The 17,167-nt window shown below is 40.2% G+C and overlaps 1 long non-coding RNA gene and 1 other non-coding gene across 2 annotated transcripts; both read left to right on the top strand.

Annotated features, from left to right (window-relative positions):
* Window positions 1-2,775: 2,775 nt before the first annotated feature.
* On the top strand, window positions 2,776-2,847 carry trnae-uuc. Its single transcript has one exon. It is a non-coding gene; the product is annotated as a tRNA-Glu (tRNA).
* Window positions 2,848-5,950: 3,103 nt separating this feature from the next.
* Window positions 5,951-15,804, top strand: LOC122862686. Its single transcript, XR_006374828.1, has 3 exons — window positions 5,951-6,373; window positions 9,983-10,152; window positions 15,732-15,804. It is a non-coding gene; the product is annotated as an uncharacterized LOC122862686 (long non-coding RNA).
* The last annotated feature ends 1,363 nt before the right edge of the window (window positions 15,805-17,167 follow it).

Here is a 17,167-nt window from a genome sequence, read left to right as displayed (position 1 = left end):
GTTCTGGGAAAGGATGGTATAACTGCTCCTTCCATTTTCTTTTTTTTTTTTTTTTTTTTTTTACAGAGTATGAAGAAAATATTTGCATTGCCAAGATAATTAACATTGCTTTGTGGTCAATTTTTATGATATGGACATTTTAGTTAGTCAGGAGCATGTAAGAAAAATAATAATAGATCAACAGATCAGTACAGGATTTGAACCCACAATCTCACTGTTGCCATCAGCTTCCTAATTAGCTGAGCTTATTAGCTACATCAGCTCTCACACAGAGAGTTATTAAATAAAATGCCCCAAACATATTAAAGTTGATGTGGCATGGAAATATCTTGTTACTTTACAACAAAAACCCCACAATAATCACAGATTGGTGTCCCATAGGGTCTAGTGGTTAGGATTCCTGGTTTTCACCCAGGTGGCCTGGGTTCAATTCCCGTGTGGGAAAAAATGTACATGTGCTATGTTGCGCAGAGTTTAAGCAGAGACCTTTGTGCTTTCAGCTATATCTACTGAAATTAAGGCTTCGATCCAGGACGGACATTTACAAATCTTCAATACTCAACAAATATTTCTATCTGTACACTGTTTTCTTTTAACCTGTAATATGTTAGCGTTAGCCGGCCACAAAAGCTAGCTGTCTTTTTCCAGTGTCCATGGCATGTAATGAAAATTACCATTGTGCGACAGGGATGACGCGAAACTGAGATAATTTATACGTGTCTGTAATCGGAAATCACCGCTCACTGAAGAGTAAACTATTGCATGTTTATTATGTAGACAGTGTGAATGAGCGAACAAGGGAGTAAAATGACAAAACAAATATAATTTAGATGATGTATCCAGCCACATAATCTTGGCTTGAGTCACCTGGACTTACCTGTTCCCTGTTCTGTCGAAGGTCAGTTCTGTCACAATCGGTGAATAGCAGAAATTCACGACGGGAAATGTACGCAAAGGGATTTCAGTCGGTTTTTGAGTTTTGTTTGTAGTTTTTGTCTTGTTTTGAACATGAACACACACACACACACACACACTTTTGTCATGTACCTCGGGTTGTCTAAAGCCTCACTGATGCTCCCTTTATCTTCGAAAATAGATATGTCCATTTCAAACAACGTAACCGTCACTGCCCGCATACCTCCATGCCTCCTTTACTTTGGCATGGATGTTAAGCAATACATCCACTAAGAGGCAAGAGCTTCAGACAACAACGAACATGGCGACGGTAGAGGAGGTCGTAATGTACGTCTTAAGAAAGAAGCAAAACGGAGGCAGCGTTGTGGGCGGTGGTGGTCTGTGAGGCCATTAAATACATCGCAACATGTGGATGGAGAATTCCTTTCCTAATACTCTCCTAACCTCTTCTCAAAAAGTTCCTCCATGTTTTTTTATTTCTTTCTTCGTGTGTCCTATGGTCATGTCTGGCTTGAACTATTGGCTACGCCGCCCCACGATTTCCGTGGTACTGCTCCGCTTTCGTCCGTATCCGTAAGCTTTCCGGCGTGCACAAATACGGACGAAGTGAACGCAGAGTACGGACAGAAGGCTCCACCCGTATCCGTATCTAACGCTGAGCATAAATGAGCCTTTAGCCGGTGTATAATCCCACGTCTCCACGCCGCCGGTCCGTGTCCTTCCCCACTGGACCATCTTCAGCCCTGATGAAGACAAGCAACCAGAGAGAAAGAAGATCAGACGGAATCTGCCTTCATTAATCTGGATTTTAGAGTTGTTTTTGTTTTGAAATTACTTGTACATTCATCACAAACCACACGTTTCTTTCTTACCTACTTTGTTTGGTATAAATAAAAAATATCGTAGCCAGTCTCACCAGCTGGCTTTTATCAAGCCAGCTAGATCGACTCACCTGGGCTTACCTGGTACTTGTTCCCTCGAAGGTCAGCTGCGTTGCAGTCGGACAACGGCGGAAATTCACGACGGGAAATGTACGCAAAGTGATTTCGGACGGTTTTGATTTTGTTTTGTGTTAGAGTTTAGTTTGACATTGTTTTTGAGCACCACACACACACACACACACACACACACGTTTGTCTCGTACCTCGAGCCGAGGTTTGATCCCATGTCGGAACGTTGCCGGTCGAAGGCCTTGTCCACTGGGCCGTCTTCAGCGCTGAGAAATGCAAACAACCAAAGAGAGAAAGAAGATCAGACTGTAGGAAGACTCTGCAGAAATTAATCTTCATCAATCCTGAGAGAGAAAACTTTGGATGGATAGACTTTCTGACTTTTTAGTTTCTAATCGTTCTGTTGTTGAGCTGTCTTGAGCTGCTTATCGCACAGTTTACAATTAAATAAGATCGCGCTTCCCTGTTCTTCCAAGTAGTGTAGTAGTCGGGACTCTGGATTTTTGCCCAAGTGAGCTAGGTTCGATTCCAGTTCTGGGAAAGGATGGTATAACTGCTCCTTCCTTTTTCTTTTTTTTTTTTTACAGAGTATGAAGAAAATATTTGCATTGCCAAGATAATTAACATTGCTTTGTGGTCAAATTTGGAGATATGAAAAACATAAAAAGGACATTTTAGTTAGTCAGGAGCATGTAAGAAAAATAATAATAGATCAACAGATCAGTACAGGATTTGAACCCACAATCTCACTGTTGCCATCAGCTTCCTAATTAGCTGAGCTTATTAGCTACATCAGCTCTCACACAGAGAGTTATTAAATAAAATGCCCCCAAACATATTAAAGTTGATGTGGCATGGAAATATCTTGTTACTTTACAACAAAAAACCCCACAATAATCACAGATTGGTGGCCCATATGGTCTAGTGGTTAGGATTCCTGGTTTTCACCCAGGTGGCCTGGGTTCAATTCCCGGTGTGGGAAAATGTACATGTGCTATGTTGTGAGAGTTTAAGCAGAGACCTTTGTGCTTTCAGCTATATCTACTGAAATTAAGGCTTCGATCCAGGACAGACATTTACAAATCTTCAATACTCAACAAATATTTCTCTCTGTATACTGTTTTCTTTTAACCTGTAATATGTTAGCGTTAGCCGGCCACAAAAGCTAGCTGTCTTTTTCCAGTGTCCATGGCATGCAATGAAAATTACCATTGTGCGACAGGGATGACGCGAAACTGAGATAATTTATAAGTGTCTGTAATCGGAAATCACCGCTCACTGAAGAGTAAACTATTGCATGTTTATTATGTAGACAGTGTGAATGAGCGAACAAGGGAGTAAAATGACAAAACAAATATAATTTAGATGATGTATCCAGCCACATAATCTTGGCTTGAGTCACCTGGACTTACCTGTTCCTTGTTCTGTCGAAGGTCAGTTCTGTCACAATCGGTCAGACATTTACCAAAGAAGTCACATGAACACGATCAAATCTTCAGCACTCAACAAATATTTGTAACTGTAGAATTTTTTTATGTAAGGTGCTATGTTGTGCAGAGCAAGTGCCAAGGTAATTAACATCACTTCTGTAATCGGCAGTCCAGGTGATCAAATTTGGAGAGGTGAAAAACATAAAAATGAAATTTTAGTTAGCAGTATGTAAGAAAAATACTTACAGACCAATAGATCAATACGGGATCCGAACCCTCAATCTCAGTGTATCCACCAGCTTGCAAAGTCCTTGCATCTCGTGCAACATGCAAATTTGTGGCATTGAACACTTTGGAAAGTTCTTTAACAACTGACATTTTTTCAAACTGTTTTCTTATAGAATGAACCCGTCCATCTCCCTCTGCATCTTTACATTTCAGAAAACCACCACCGCGCTCCTGCTGAACCCAGATCACATTTCTGTTTGTTTTTACTGTTTGGTTCACGCTGGTGCGGGGTCAGAGGTCAAAGAGGGCGCAGTGTCAAGGCCACCGGAGGAGTCTGAGAAGGCAAAACAAGTTTGAGAGCAGGAAGAAAGAGTGACAGAGGCTGAAAACCTGACAGCAGCTTAGTTTGCTTGTCTGGAGGATTTCAAAATACAAGCAAGTTGACTGACAGTCGCTGTGTGGCCCAAACAGACGCACACACAGCTCGACCCAAAGCATTCTCATTAGTCCAGCTCTCCCTCCAGCACAACAGCCATTTCATTCATACAAAGTTACACTGGCAGCAGAGAAAACTAAATATGGGAGGATAAATAAGAATTTAAGGTTTGAATGAGTGAAATAAAAGACAGAATAAAAGTGACGTTAAACACTTTAAAGCTATGAGTCTTTAATCCTGTACCAACTGATTTTTTGTCCACTTGTTTGTCATCATTGTTTAAATTGAAATGTTGAACTTGATAGCAAACAGTTGCGTATTTCCACAAATCACAAATTTGCCTCAGGGGGCTTTACAACCTGTACAGCATACAGCACCCTCTGTCCTTAGAGCCTCAGTTCAGATGAGGAAAAACTCCCCTAAAAGAAAGCTCAGGAAGAGCAACAGAGGAGAGATCCCTCTCCGAGGACGGACAGACAGGAAATAGATGTTGTGTGTATAGAATAGACCAACGTAGTAAAATTACAGTTTGGGCAATCATGGCAAAATCATTTAATCATTAGATTGTAAACATACATGAAGAATATGGATCTGGGAGGACATTGAGCAACTTCAGGTGTTGCCAACAGACCTGAGCCACATGACCTCCTCTCCGACCTGGAACCTGGACGAGGACAGACTGCACAAACACACGAGGCAAAACTTAAACACACCATTCACAAAGAGAGAGAGACGCGATGAGGCTGAATCCCACGGAAGACGAAGATCCAGATCCAAAACATATGGAGAGAGGCAGCGACAGCCGGGAGAGAGATCCCAGGACGGCTGATGGTCCAGCACTGAGAAGCCTGAGTGAAAACAGAGAAGGAGGAGAAACTAGGGAGGGAGCGAGAGAGATGCAGTGCTTTCCAGAAAGTTTACAGGATTCTCGTCGGTAGAAGAAACTCTGCTTAATAGATCCATTGAGACTGAGACCGACGGATTGACGAAGGATAACAGGTACAAGGTAATCAAAAATGAGCAGCTAACTAAGGTCAAGGCGAAAAGATGAGTTTTAAGTTGGGATTTAAAGGCCCCAACAGTCAGACATCAACAGGGAGGTTTTTCCAAAGGAAGGAGGAATGATAGGAGAAGGCCCTGCAGCCAGCTGACTTCTCTTTAACTCTGGGGACAGACAGCACACGGGATGGGACCAAAGGTTTAAGGCAACCCAGTCTCACATCTAAATGTGTAATAGCTACGTTGGTCCACAGCACAAAATGTATTCATTTCACAATAATGGCTCTAAAATTGAGAGATGCCTACGTTTTTTGGCCTATTCTCTTCCATTGGCCTGCGTCTACGTCACGTAAAGTGCAATATTTTAAGATAGTTTCTGCATCAAAATGCATTTTGATAACGTTTCTAGCAAGAAATATGTGTTAAATTTTCATGATTTTCGTATTAAAGATTAACGATATCTTCAACATTTCTCCACATAAACACACAAAAATGTCCTTGATAATTCAACAAAACGATAGGATAATGTTATGGCCATCAGTTTGAATTCATTCTCCTTCGATTCTGAGAAATAAAGCTTTTTTCCTCAGTTTTGGATAGCGGAAGGCTTCATTACCCATCAGCCACCGTTGCTATGGACGAAGCCAGTCAATGTGTGTTCACAGTATTATTACAGTGTTTTTTATTTACGGTATTATTACTGGTTTCATTTACGGTACTACTGTGTTTCTCCAGTTACATGCAGTTAAAGAATCAGTGCACTCAATTCAAAAGTGAATCTGGACCCATTTGACCTCATTAGAAAATGAAACAGAGTTACAAGAAAGTATAGCGAACAACAATTAGAATAATAAATTGTTCATGTTACTAGTTTATAGCTGTTATAATGTTTCTGTGGAGGAAAATGGACACTTAACACTAGCTAGATAAATTTCATCTTAGTTTATAGATGGCTTTTTAGCTAAACTAACCTTCAGTTATAATCTACAGATGGGCGTGTGTTACTGTGGAGTCCGGCCTCCACCAGCCTCCAGAACAGCTTCAGGGCTGCTTGCCAAGTCTGTGGAGCTCTGCTGGGGGGTGGACACCTCCACTGTCATGGTTTTGGGTTTTTCTCCTGTTCTTTCCTGTTTTATTTTGCATTTTCTCCCTCCCTCTTGTTTCTGGTAGTTTTGCTTCCTGTCTTTGATTGCTTTCGTTGTTGTCACCTGTCTCTCGTTGTCTCCCCTACCCGAGTGTATTTAGTCGGTGTTCTTCCTTTGTCCTGCGTCAGATCGTCATTGTCCCCGTCGGTTCAGCGTGTTACCGGCAGTCCTGTGTTTTTCCTGCGCCTCTGTGTGGATTATTTTTTGTGTTGGTCTTTTTGGATCACTCACCTGGACTTCTCAGCCGCTCTAAGTTGTGTTGCTGTTTAAGTGAGTAATAAACTCATCTTTTGTTCTTACACCTGCCTGCCTAGAGTCCTGCATCTGGGTCCTCTTTTGAACTGAACGTGACATCCACTAGATGTTCCCTCAGTTATATACACAGCCTTTATTAATCAGCTCGTCTCTCTGAGATCAGACACACCTGAGTGCAGCAGGTAGAGACACCAGCTGAAGGACAGACAGCAGCAGAGACAGACGTCCCCACGCAGATCTGAAGGTTTATATTAAATCATCTGGTCTGATGGAGACGCTGCTGCAGAGCGCTGTCTGACCCGCTGGGCCGAAACCTTCCACAGGTGTGAAACTGGGCTGAGGTCAGGTGACCGTAAAGGTCGCAGCATTTCATTCACATCGTTTCCGTCGTCACCAAACGGCTCAGGGAGCGCTGCTGCACCGAGGACGCTGATGGTTTCTTTTTCTCAGGTGTTTCCTTTAATTTGTCCCCCGTCTGCATATTAAGAGACTTACAGTAGAGAAGTACAGTACTGTTTTAACATACTGGAGAGACTTTTCACTGTGTCCTACTGTGAATATTAAAGTTAAATACAGTACAGAGACAGACTGACAGAGACAGTTAACATGCAACCTCCAAGGCTGCCATCATACAATATTAAACACCATCAGTCGATATTCTCACTGATCTCCAACCAGCAGACTCACATCAGCACTTTTCTCCCCGACAGAGCTGCACACACAAACACACTTCACATCTACACCACACAACATGGTGTACGCTGTAGGAAGAGTGCAGCTGGGAGGGAAAAGCTTTTCTTTAAGTTCATCGTGAACAGAAATGATCAGTCATCTGCAAACGTCTATCTGTTTTTCTCTTTCACAGTAAACCGCTACAGAGGACAGAAACATTAATCAGTAAAACACACAAAATGACAAAAAAACAGCAGAGGAGAACAAATTAATACCAGTTAAATAAAGCATGATCAAGACTGTAATTAGGACTTTCCTGTAGCTCCGCACTCAGAACAAATTCCATATGTTAACATCTCCTACTGGTAAGAATCTAACAGCTGACGTATCTCCTGTAGAGGCCACTAAAAGGACTCTGAAGCTGCGCAACGAGTGTCAAAACTGACGTGTTAAGATGTAAAAGTTAAACTTATACAAAGAAGAAGGAATGTGAAACAGTCTCTGTGAAAGTCTGCAGGTGTAGTGACAGACACACAGACAGTCGGAAGCTAATCAGCTGCAGCAGGTGGATCCATATCTCTCCGGTCCTCCTACAGTCTGAATTAAACAGATTTCAGTCTGCAGACGGAGGTTTTCCTCTCAGATCAGCTGATTACAAGTAACAGCAAACACTAATTATCATTCCAAAACGAGCTGTAATTAGTGAAGACAAATTAGCCAAAGGGATGTTTCCAGACGCTGCTGCTTGTTAAATGCTGCCTGTTTGTTGTATAACATTGACCCTCACAGACTGCAGGCAGCAGAACAGGGACATTCAAAGGAGAATAAACTGATCTACAGCCAGTGATCAACATGAAGTAATTAATACACCAGAGACCAGGATGGTCCTGATTGGTTCACACAGTCTGTTGGGAACACACATCCACATTTATAAGGAGGTCATGTGATCTGACACCATCACAGATATCAGATTAAGAAGATCACTAATCCTGCTGATTTTTACTTTGTTGGTCTGGAAACTGATTTGTCAACACAAATTAAAACTTTTCACCCAACTATGTGATATAATAAATATTTTATTTATAATATAATTTGGAATAATCAGCTTGTTACACAATAATAATCCCATGTCATGGAAAACTGGTGAAAACAGTGTAACTAATCAGATGTGATAAACTGTAGGCTTGTTATATGAACTACTGCATATTGTTATTGCTGTGACTCTCACAGAAGCGTAAGATCTTTAAAGTGTAACTTCACCCTCAAATTCTGCTAGCTCCCTCCCTCCCCGTATATTTAAAAAGTGCAGCAGAGGACTGCAAGACAAACACTGCAGGTGTGTCATGTGTGCTGCGGGAGGTAAGGAGACACCGACCAGAGTGAGCGGCAGACAGCTAACCAGCAATGAGCGGCTGCTGTCATACTCTCCGTGTCCTCGCTGGAAACACAGAGTCCGCTGGAGCTTTGACCATCAGAAGCACATTCATGGCCCTTTGTAAAAGTTTCTGTGTGGTACCTGTGTTGTAGCTGAGCTAACGTTAGCGGCTCAGAGAGGCTGAGAGGCTGTCTGTGGGGGAGTGTCAGTACATAGCCGTAGCCCTGCTGTTTGTCATCACGGGAAACAATGCAGTCCGGTGGTGCTTCCACAGCCGTCAAAAGCACATGTCAGAAACATTAAGCCAAAATTGAAAAATACTTAGTAGAGGGTTAGCAAAAAGTAGCATAAATGCTTGTGAATGATGCATCCCGATCTGCATATATTTGAAAATGAGTGCTGTTTCACAGACTCCCACTCAAAGGCAGGGGTGGTGGGCCTCCCACATCTGATTAGAAGACATTAACACTTTTTTTTAATATAAATGTCATCACATAAATTAGTCCCAAACGGTCGACTCTGTCTGTGTAAATTTGGTAAGAATGCCAAATAAAATATGTGAAAGTACCTCTTTAAGCATTAAGTAGAAAAGCAGAATATGCCCCCAAGTCAAGACAATATTTTACCGTATTTCCTCAAATAAAAGCTGAGTCTCAAATAATGGCCGGGGCCGTGGTCAACACAAACTAATAAAGGCTGGTCCCAAACATGGACTATTCCATCTCTTTAATTTAATAAATTCAACGATATAATCATGTTATTTTCAACACTTATTGATCTGGATTACTCTTCTAAAGTTATATTGTCCTATTTCAGTCACTGCAGGTGTATATGTGTTAATGTCTCAGTCAAACTGTATGTTGTAGTAACTTACAAGTGCCACAAGATGGCGATAGCGTTGGAGCACTGTATGAGAAGAAGTTACTGAATTTTCCACAACACGTTTCTGCAAATGTTTCACAATAAAAGTCTTTTTAGGAAATTAAGGCATTCTGTCCACTGAAACGGTAGAGGGCTTTTAATTAGAAACAGATACAGGAAGTGTTGAGCTTGTATTAACAGCATATTGCAGTAACAAACATGTAATAGGGCAAACAGGAGCAGATCAGAAAAAAGGAGGCTTCATACTAAAATATGAGTAAATATACTTATCAAACAGAGTAAATTAGAAACAAAGGTCTGTCTCTAATATAAGCCTGCTTCAAATTAAAGCCTGGTACCCTCTGCCATTGAGGTAATTAAAGGCCCCAGCCAATATTTGAGAATTTACAGTATGTTAATGAAAAACAGGAACAAATGTACACTCAACATTTATGCTGAATTTAAATGTTTAACATTTAATAAACAAATTTAGTCAGTTTAGTAAAAAAAATATTTTGAACATTTTCTCACTAACCCGCATGTTGTCACCTGAAATTTAAACACTCTGTCAGCAGGTGAACATGCTGTGAAGCTGCTCTCTGCGGATCAGCATCAGTATGCAGAGCAGGTGTCACCTGTGAATGAGCCAGTTGATAATTATTGATTGTGTCTCTCCATGCATGAGGTAATTTGAGACGTTCTTCATTTGCATGCAGCCTGTGAAGACTCAGCCCTCGTGTGTCAGATCTCATCGCTGCTGAGAGGATGTAATATGTGACACGTTCACACTCCCTGTCTGGGAGGCGTCCACGCCGCGTCATCATCTCCTGATCAGGCAATCACCCGCTCGGACACACTGGAGGAATAGGATCTGATAAAGGGCTGAGTATGAATTTCAGATTTGTGTCCCTGACCTCAACCTGCCGAGGCTGTAGGGCAGTGTGATGACATGACATCATAGAACTTGATTAGAGAAGGATGAAGGGGGAGGAGTTTAAATTGCAAGTCATTACTTAGTAACTACTAATTAATTAATTCTTTCCACAGAGTCTCCAGTGTTCATTTCTTTAAAGATTATACAAACAACAAGAATAAATGCGCAATTTACACAAAAGCCGGTATTTGAAATATCACATTATTACAGTACATACTGTAGTACTGTAAACACAGATAATGTAGTCAGGACTGTGACTTAGTAAATCATTCATACAAGACAAAATGATTTACAGTATATGACTGTTCTTAATTGCATTGATTGACTTTTTCTTTTCTTTATCAACTACCAACTTTGTGTTTTATAGTAACTGAAGACACCAAACATCAGATAGTTTTACATGAATAACCAGCAGAGGTGAATACTGACGTCCTGCTGGAGTTTGTCTGCAGCTCGCTGCTCTTTTCAAGAGCTCCAGTGGTGGCTGTGGTTATAAATACATTTCTGAGATGCAACATTAACACACACACACACACACACACACACACACACACACACACTCAGTATAAGTGCGTAGTGATAAATATTGATACAGTGATCCTGTTTGATTACCTGCTTTAAGTGACGACAGACTCTCAACATGTCACAACTAATGTGTCAGACTGAGATTTATCATTTATAATGCAGGACGCTCGACCGTCTCTCTCTCTCTTCCACTTTAATAAATGATCTTCAGTCTGAAGGGAGCCTACTCCTCCTCCTCCTCTTCTTCTTTCTGTTCCTCCTATCCTTTTTTCCCCCAAAGTAAATAAGTAAAATAACAAAATTCATACATAAAACTGATTCTTGACCTCAGAAACAGCAGTTGAGAAAACCATCTCCACTCAGTAGCTCTTCTGAAGCTTTTGATCACATCACATGATCTTGCAGTCTTTCATATTCATTCATATACATAATGTAAATTATTCGTATATTCTTATATTAATACATATATTCAATGTACAGTTAATTCTGTTCTCTTCTACACCTTGTTGTGCACCTTCCACTTGACTTACACAAATGTATATTATATTATATTACTATCATTGTACAATGTATATTCAGTACATATTAGAGTTAATGTTAATGTAATGCTTTAGTCTCCTAAAGTTGTTTTTAGTCTATCTCATATTTTATTTCATATTTTATAATGTGGGATTTATAACGTACTAATATCTGTCTATGGAATTCAATATGTTCAACTCTAAATAAATCAATAAATTCCAAATGGAAAAAAATATATATACAATATAATTCAAACAAATTTGTAGTAGTAAACTGAGTTGTGACCAGAGAGCTGCAGTGAGGAGGGTTTGTCTGATGCAACCTGATCATAGTAAGTTTTAAATTAGGGGGAGTGACACACACATATTCAATTCATAACAGAAGTTATCTCATTGCACTTTTCTTATAGAGCAGGTCTAGACTTTATAATATTTTTTACAGAGACCCAAGAAATCCCACCATGAGCAAGCACTTGGCGACAGTGGCAAGGAAAAACTTCCTTTGGCCATCTGCCGCTGCTGTGTTGCATTGGGGGGGGGCACAATGCAAATTCCACCTAGAATTTAAAAATAATAATAATGTAGTGGTAATATTAATATTAATAAAGTAATAATAATAATAGGAATGATAGTGATAGGAATAATAAAGCCAATATCAATAACTGTAGCAGCAGTTGTCGAGCAGGAACACGGGGGCAGCAGGTGGCCCACAACCACAGATCCAGACTCTGCAGCTCTGGAGGCAGAAATACCTGCTGAAAACGACAGAAGGAGAGAGGAGAGAAACGAGAAAGCACAAAACTACGGAAGAGAGAAGATGTTGAGTTAGTAACATGTAGTAATGGGATAAAAATGCATACAGATGGAGAGAGAGGAGGAGGAGAGAGGAAAGAGGTGCATCATGGGAAGTCTCCCAGCAGTCTAGGCCTATAGCAGCATAACTAAGGGATGGTTCAGGACTCATCCAAGCCAGCCCTAACTATAAGCTTTATCAAAGAGGAAAGTCTTAAGCCTACTCTTAAATGTGGAGATGGTGTCCGCCTCCCGAACCCAAACTAGGATGTGATTCCACAGGAGAGGAGCTTGATGACTGAAGGCTCTGGCTCCCGGTCTACTTTTGGAGACCCTAGGAACCACAAGTAACCCTGCATCCTGGGAGTGCAGTGTTCTGGTGGGGTAATAAGGTATTATGAGATCTTTAAGATACAATGGTGCCTGACTATTAAGAGCTTTGTAGGTGAGGAGAAGGACTTTAAAATTTATTCTGGATTTTACAGGGAGCCAGTTCAGAGAAGCTAATATTGGAGAGATATGATCTCTTTTCCTAGTCCTAGTTGTCAGTACACGTGCCGCAGCATTTCTGGATCAACTGGAGTATCTTAAGGGACTTATTCAGGCAGCCTGATAATAAGGAATTGCAATAGTCCAGCCTAGAAGTACCAAATGCATGGACTAGTTTTTCAGCATCATTTTGAGACAAGATGTGCCTGATTTTTGCAAAGTTACGTAGGTGAGAGAAGGCAGTCCTTGAAGTTTGTTTCATGTGGAGTTAAAGGATCAATCCTGATCAAAGATAACTCCGAGGTCCCTTACAGTGGTGCTGGAGGCCAGGGCAATGCCATCTAGAGTAACTGTGTCTTTAGAAAATGTGTTTCGGAGGTGTTTGACCCCCACACACACACAGACACACACACATACCTTTAATGAGTCCCTGCAAACAGACAAAAACCTCATACTGAGCCTCCTGTGAGAGCTTTAATGGGCACAGATGTTCACAACTTCAACACCTCATTTCCTGAGTCTGTGTGTGTGAGTGTGCTGTCTTTGTGCGGACCAATATCAGTTTTAAACCATTGTAGTGAGGACATTTCTGCATTGTGAGGACATTTTGGCCGGTCCTCACTACTTCAAAGGACTGTTGGAAGGTCAAGAATTAGGGTTCAGGTTCAGGTTAGAATTAGGTTTAGGTTACAGTTAGGGATTAGGGGCATAATCAGTGGAGGAAAGTAACTAAATACATTTACTCAAGTGCAGTACTTAAGCACAAATTTGAGGTACTTGTACTTTACCTGAGTATTTACATTTTATTCTACTTTATACTACTCCATTACATCTCAGAGACAAATATTGTACTTTTAACTCGCTGCATTTGTCTGACAGCTTTAGTTATTTTACGCATTATAATGTTTCATACCTTTCCTGTCCAGTGAAAACCTACTTACATACTTTTACTTAAACATACTACAGCCGCCAAAATCAACACAAAATGTAAGATCCTTGTAGTTGCTCTAAGTAAGGTTTTGAATGCGGAGTATTTTCACAGTGTGGTATTAGTACTTTTATTGAAGTAAAGGATCCGAATACTTCTTCCACCACTGGGGCTAGACAATGCGTTATGTCAGTGAGGGTCCTCACAAGAATAGAAACACAAATGCATGTGTGTGTCCTCCAGGCTTAGCCCAAACATAAACGAACCCTGTTTTATATATATATGCCTCTGAGCAACGCTCATTAACTGTATGTGGATGCTGACTTTTTTTAAAAACTGTCTCAGATTTTCACACCTTCCTGTTCTCTTCTGTCATCATCACCCTTCAGTATCACAGGGATATTTGTTTCACCTACAGTCTGAGGGATCTGACCATTGATCTTCTTACTGTTGGTGCTTGTTATATTGAGTCTCCTACAGCTGAGCTCACTGGAAGGCTGTCTTCATGCAAAAAGGGAGAATGTCAGTGATGCAAGCGTCAACATTTCTATGTTAGACAACACAAGCTGTTGTGAGGTGTTTTGGTTGTTTGACTCTGTTGAGTCGTGAGTGTGTCGGCTCTCACCTCGTCGTCTGGTCTTCATCTCTTATCTCCTGACTCCTATCAGGGCTGAGTAGCTGTTGTTTGGTTTAGATAACCCTCATGGCTCTGGGAGTCAGAGACGACTGTTTCCCACGCTGACTGTGCTGTGTTCACTTCACATGGGAATAAAAACCGACTTTAGATTTCTTTAATTAACTGTTAGAAATTTAGAGAGTGATAGAAACCCCTGTACAATGTTATATAATGATATTATATTTGTATAATTGTGTAATATTATTATTTACATCAGGTCAGATCAGATATATGAAGTTTATTGATGTATATTCTCTGTATATTACTAACATTAGTAAGATGACTTGTCAATCAGAATTTTTGGCCACTTGTTGGCAGCAAGACAAACACAACTTACTCACTGACTTACGATCAGCTGATAACATGTTAGCAAACAGCTGCGTGCTTCCACATCCAGCAGACACAGAGCAACATGATGTGATTGAGAGTAGCAATAATTACTTGTGGGGTTCCTCAGAGCTCTGTTGTCGATCCTTTATAATTTCATTTTTAAATGAGTGTTTATGGTTAAGGTGTGATTAGCTTTAGTCAAGTAAATACTACTTGGCTGCATTAATTGATTGATTTATATATATATATATATATATATATATATATATTCAATTAATGAGGGTTTGCATTTTATTCTGGTTATTGCAACAGGTCCTCATACCTAAACAATAGAATAGGTCGTTTGCCAAAGACTCCCAAAATGACATACATGACCATCGAAGAGTACCAGCCACACACGTACCGGACCTTCGTCGTCATGGTAACAATAATAAATATGGTTAACTTGTGAAACGGTTGCAGTTTGGTTAGGTTTAAGCACCAAAACTACTTGGTTAGGTTTAGGAAAAGATCGTGGTTTGAGTTAGAATAAGTACGTTAGTTAGGCATGTAAGTTAAGTACAAATGTAACTTAACTTTTCACACAGCACACAAACGGTAATCAGCTCGGTGAAAGTCCCATCCATCCACCCCGGCCTCCTCCCTACGCGGATATTGTCGCTCTTTATACTACTGCACCTGATTTCCTTCTTTGCTCCCATCATAATTACTACGGCCACTAGAGGCCACCGCCTAACAATAAACGTAGTCTGTATTATTGGTGCCACAATGAACATTCTGAATGAAATCCAATTTTTTCGTTGTTGTTAATATAACACAATACAATTATTAAAAAGGCTGATAAGCCTGTCTCTCTCCCCAGTTAGTGCATCTCATGTATTACCATTACATTTGTGCCACAGAGTAATGCATCCAGTTTTCCAAACAAATACCCAGCAATCTTAATCTCACCCAGAACGTGGTTTAAAAACACTTCCTGCTGTTATGAAGATATTTCTAAAACTCTTCTGATCATCTGGAAAACATTCCATCTGCTGCACAATGAAAAAGATTAATTTAATTAATTTTTTTTCTTTGGCTTTTTGCCTTTATTTGATAGGAAAAGCTGAAGAAAACAGGAAATGTGGGAGGGAGAGGGAGGGGGAGACATGCAGCACAGGGCTGCAGGATGGATTTGAACCCAGACTGCCGTCATTTCTTTTAAAAATGTCAATCCCTGTGAACTCGTTGCCTCCACCTCTCTCTCTCTCTCTCACTCTGCACCCATTTCCAGACACTGCAGACCTGAGCGAGCGAGGGGCGAGCAGCCGAGTGTGACGGAGAAATGAACTGAATAGAGAGAGAGGTGGAGTGGTGAGTGTGTGTTCTGCATACAGATCGACTGTAATAATGCAGGGACAGATATTCTGGCTGTTGATTGGTTGGCTCCATGGTGGCGTCTGCAGGCATTAAGATTGCATGAGCACACGCACACACAGATTCAGGCTTCTCACAGTTTAAACTCTGTCTTTGAAATATAAATGCACCAGTTTACTCTGCTGCCTCTGTTTCACTAAAACAAACACTGAACCCAAACAGTCTTTGCTCTCAGCTGGAAGAAAACATGACATTGTAACTGTGTTGTAACTAAAAACACTGAGCGTGATGATTATCTGTATCTGTAGGTTGACTTTCATAGAAATGAACTAAAACAAATGGCTGCCTGGAAGGAAACAAATCAATCCAAAATCTAACGAAGGATTAATATATTTATTATATTTAATATATGTACTAAGAACCGATCATTTGATCTGCCGCCCACACACTTAGTGGTACTGAAATTGAAATTGTCCAACCTTATAAATACCTGGGGATTTGGCGAGACATTCAGGAACAGTTTTAAATTAAATTAATATCAAACTTCATGCAGAATTGGGATCAGATGTGTTTGTGCATCAGTCTAGCTGAATTTCTGACTCTTGTATCAGTTTCTGATACACATACGATAATACATAAACAATATTATCACTTCAACACAAACTTCTAATATCCATCTTTATGCAGATGACACAGTCTTGTATGCATTTGGCTCCCCTTTAAATTAAGCTATACTATATTGAGATTACAATCTGCCTTTAACATTCTTCAGACAGAATCTCCAGCTTTTAATGAATGCTGACAACAAAACATGTTTTTAAAAAACTCATTATTCCAGTTCGCATCTCCCTGCCATCCATATAATCTAATCTAATATCTAATCATTTTCCTCAAGTTGAGTACAAAAGTTTTAGCATCAAAATAGTACTTATTCTTCAGATCAGAATGAGATGCTCATATGAAAATGTGTCGCTCCTGCTAATATCTTCAGATGAAATTCTTTTTTAAACAACAGTTCCAGGTTTTTACCACCAAAAACAGGAAGAATGACACCTGTCATCAACTGAGTGCTAAAGAAAACTGCTGAATAACTGGAGTTTTTAGGATTATTGATGAGTTTGTGCTTTTAAAGGACCAATGTTCATTTTATATTTTCGTCTATATGGCTCAGTAACTTCCTAAAAACAGCTGGTAGCTGTGGTTTTTAACAAACATTACTCAAATAGAGCATTTGTTGGGGACTATTTTAACTGGCAGATTAATCCACATTTGGTGTGTTACAGATGCAGTGTGTAGTTGTAACTTTGTAGGTGGGTATACTGTGACATTTTTTTAATTTTATTGCTATGAGTT

The sequence above is a fragment of the Siniperca chuatsi genome, linkage group LG16 (assembly GCF_020085105.1).
Source record: "Siniperca chuatsi isolate FFG_IHB_CAS linkage group LG16, ASM2008510v1, whole genome shotgun sequence".
In the NCBI taxonomy this organism is placed as follows: Eukaryota; Metazoa; Chordata; class Actinopteri; order Centrarchiformes; family Sinipercidae; genus Siniperca; species Siniperca chuatsi.
Note: the sequence above shows the minus strand (reverse complement) of the source record. Positions and strands in the feature narration are given on the sequence as shown.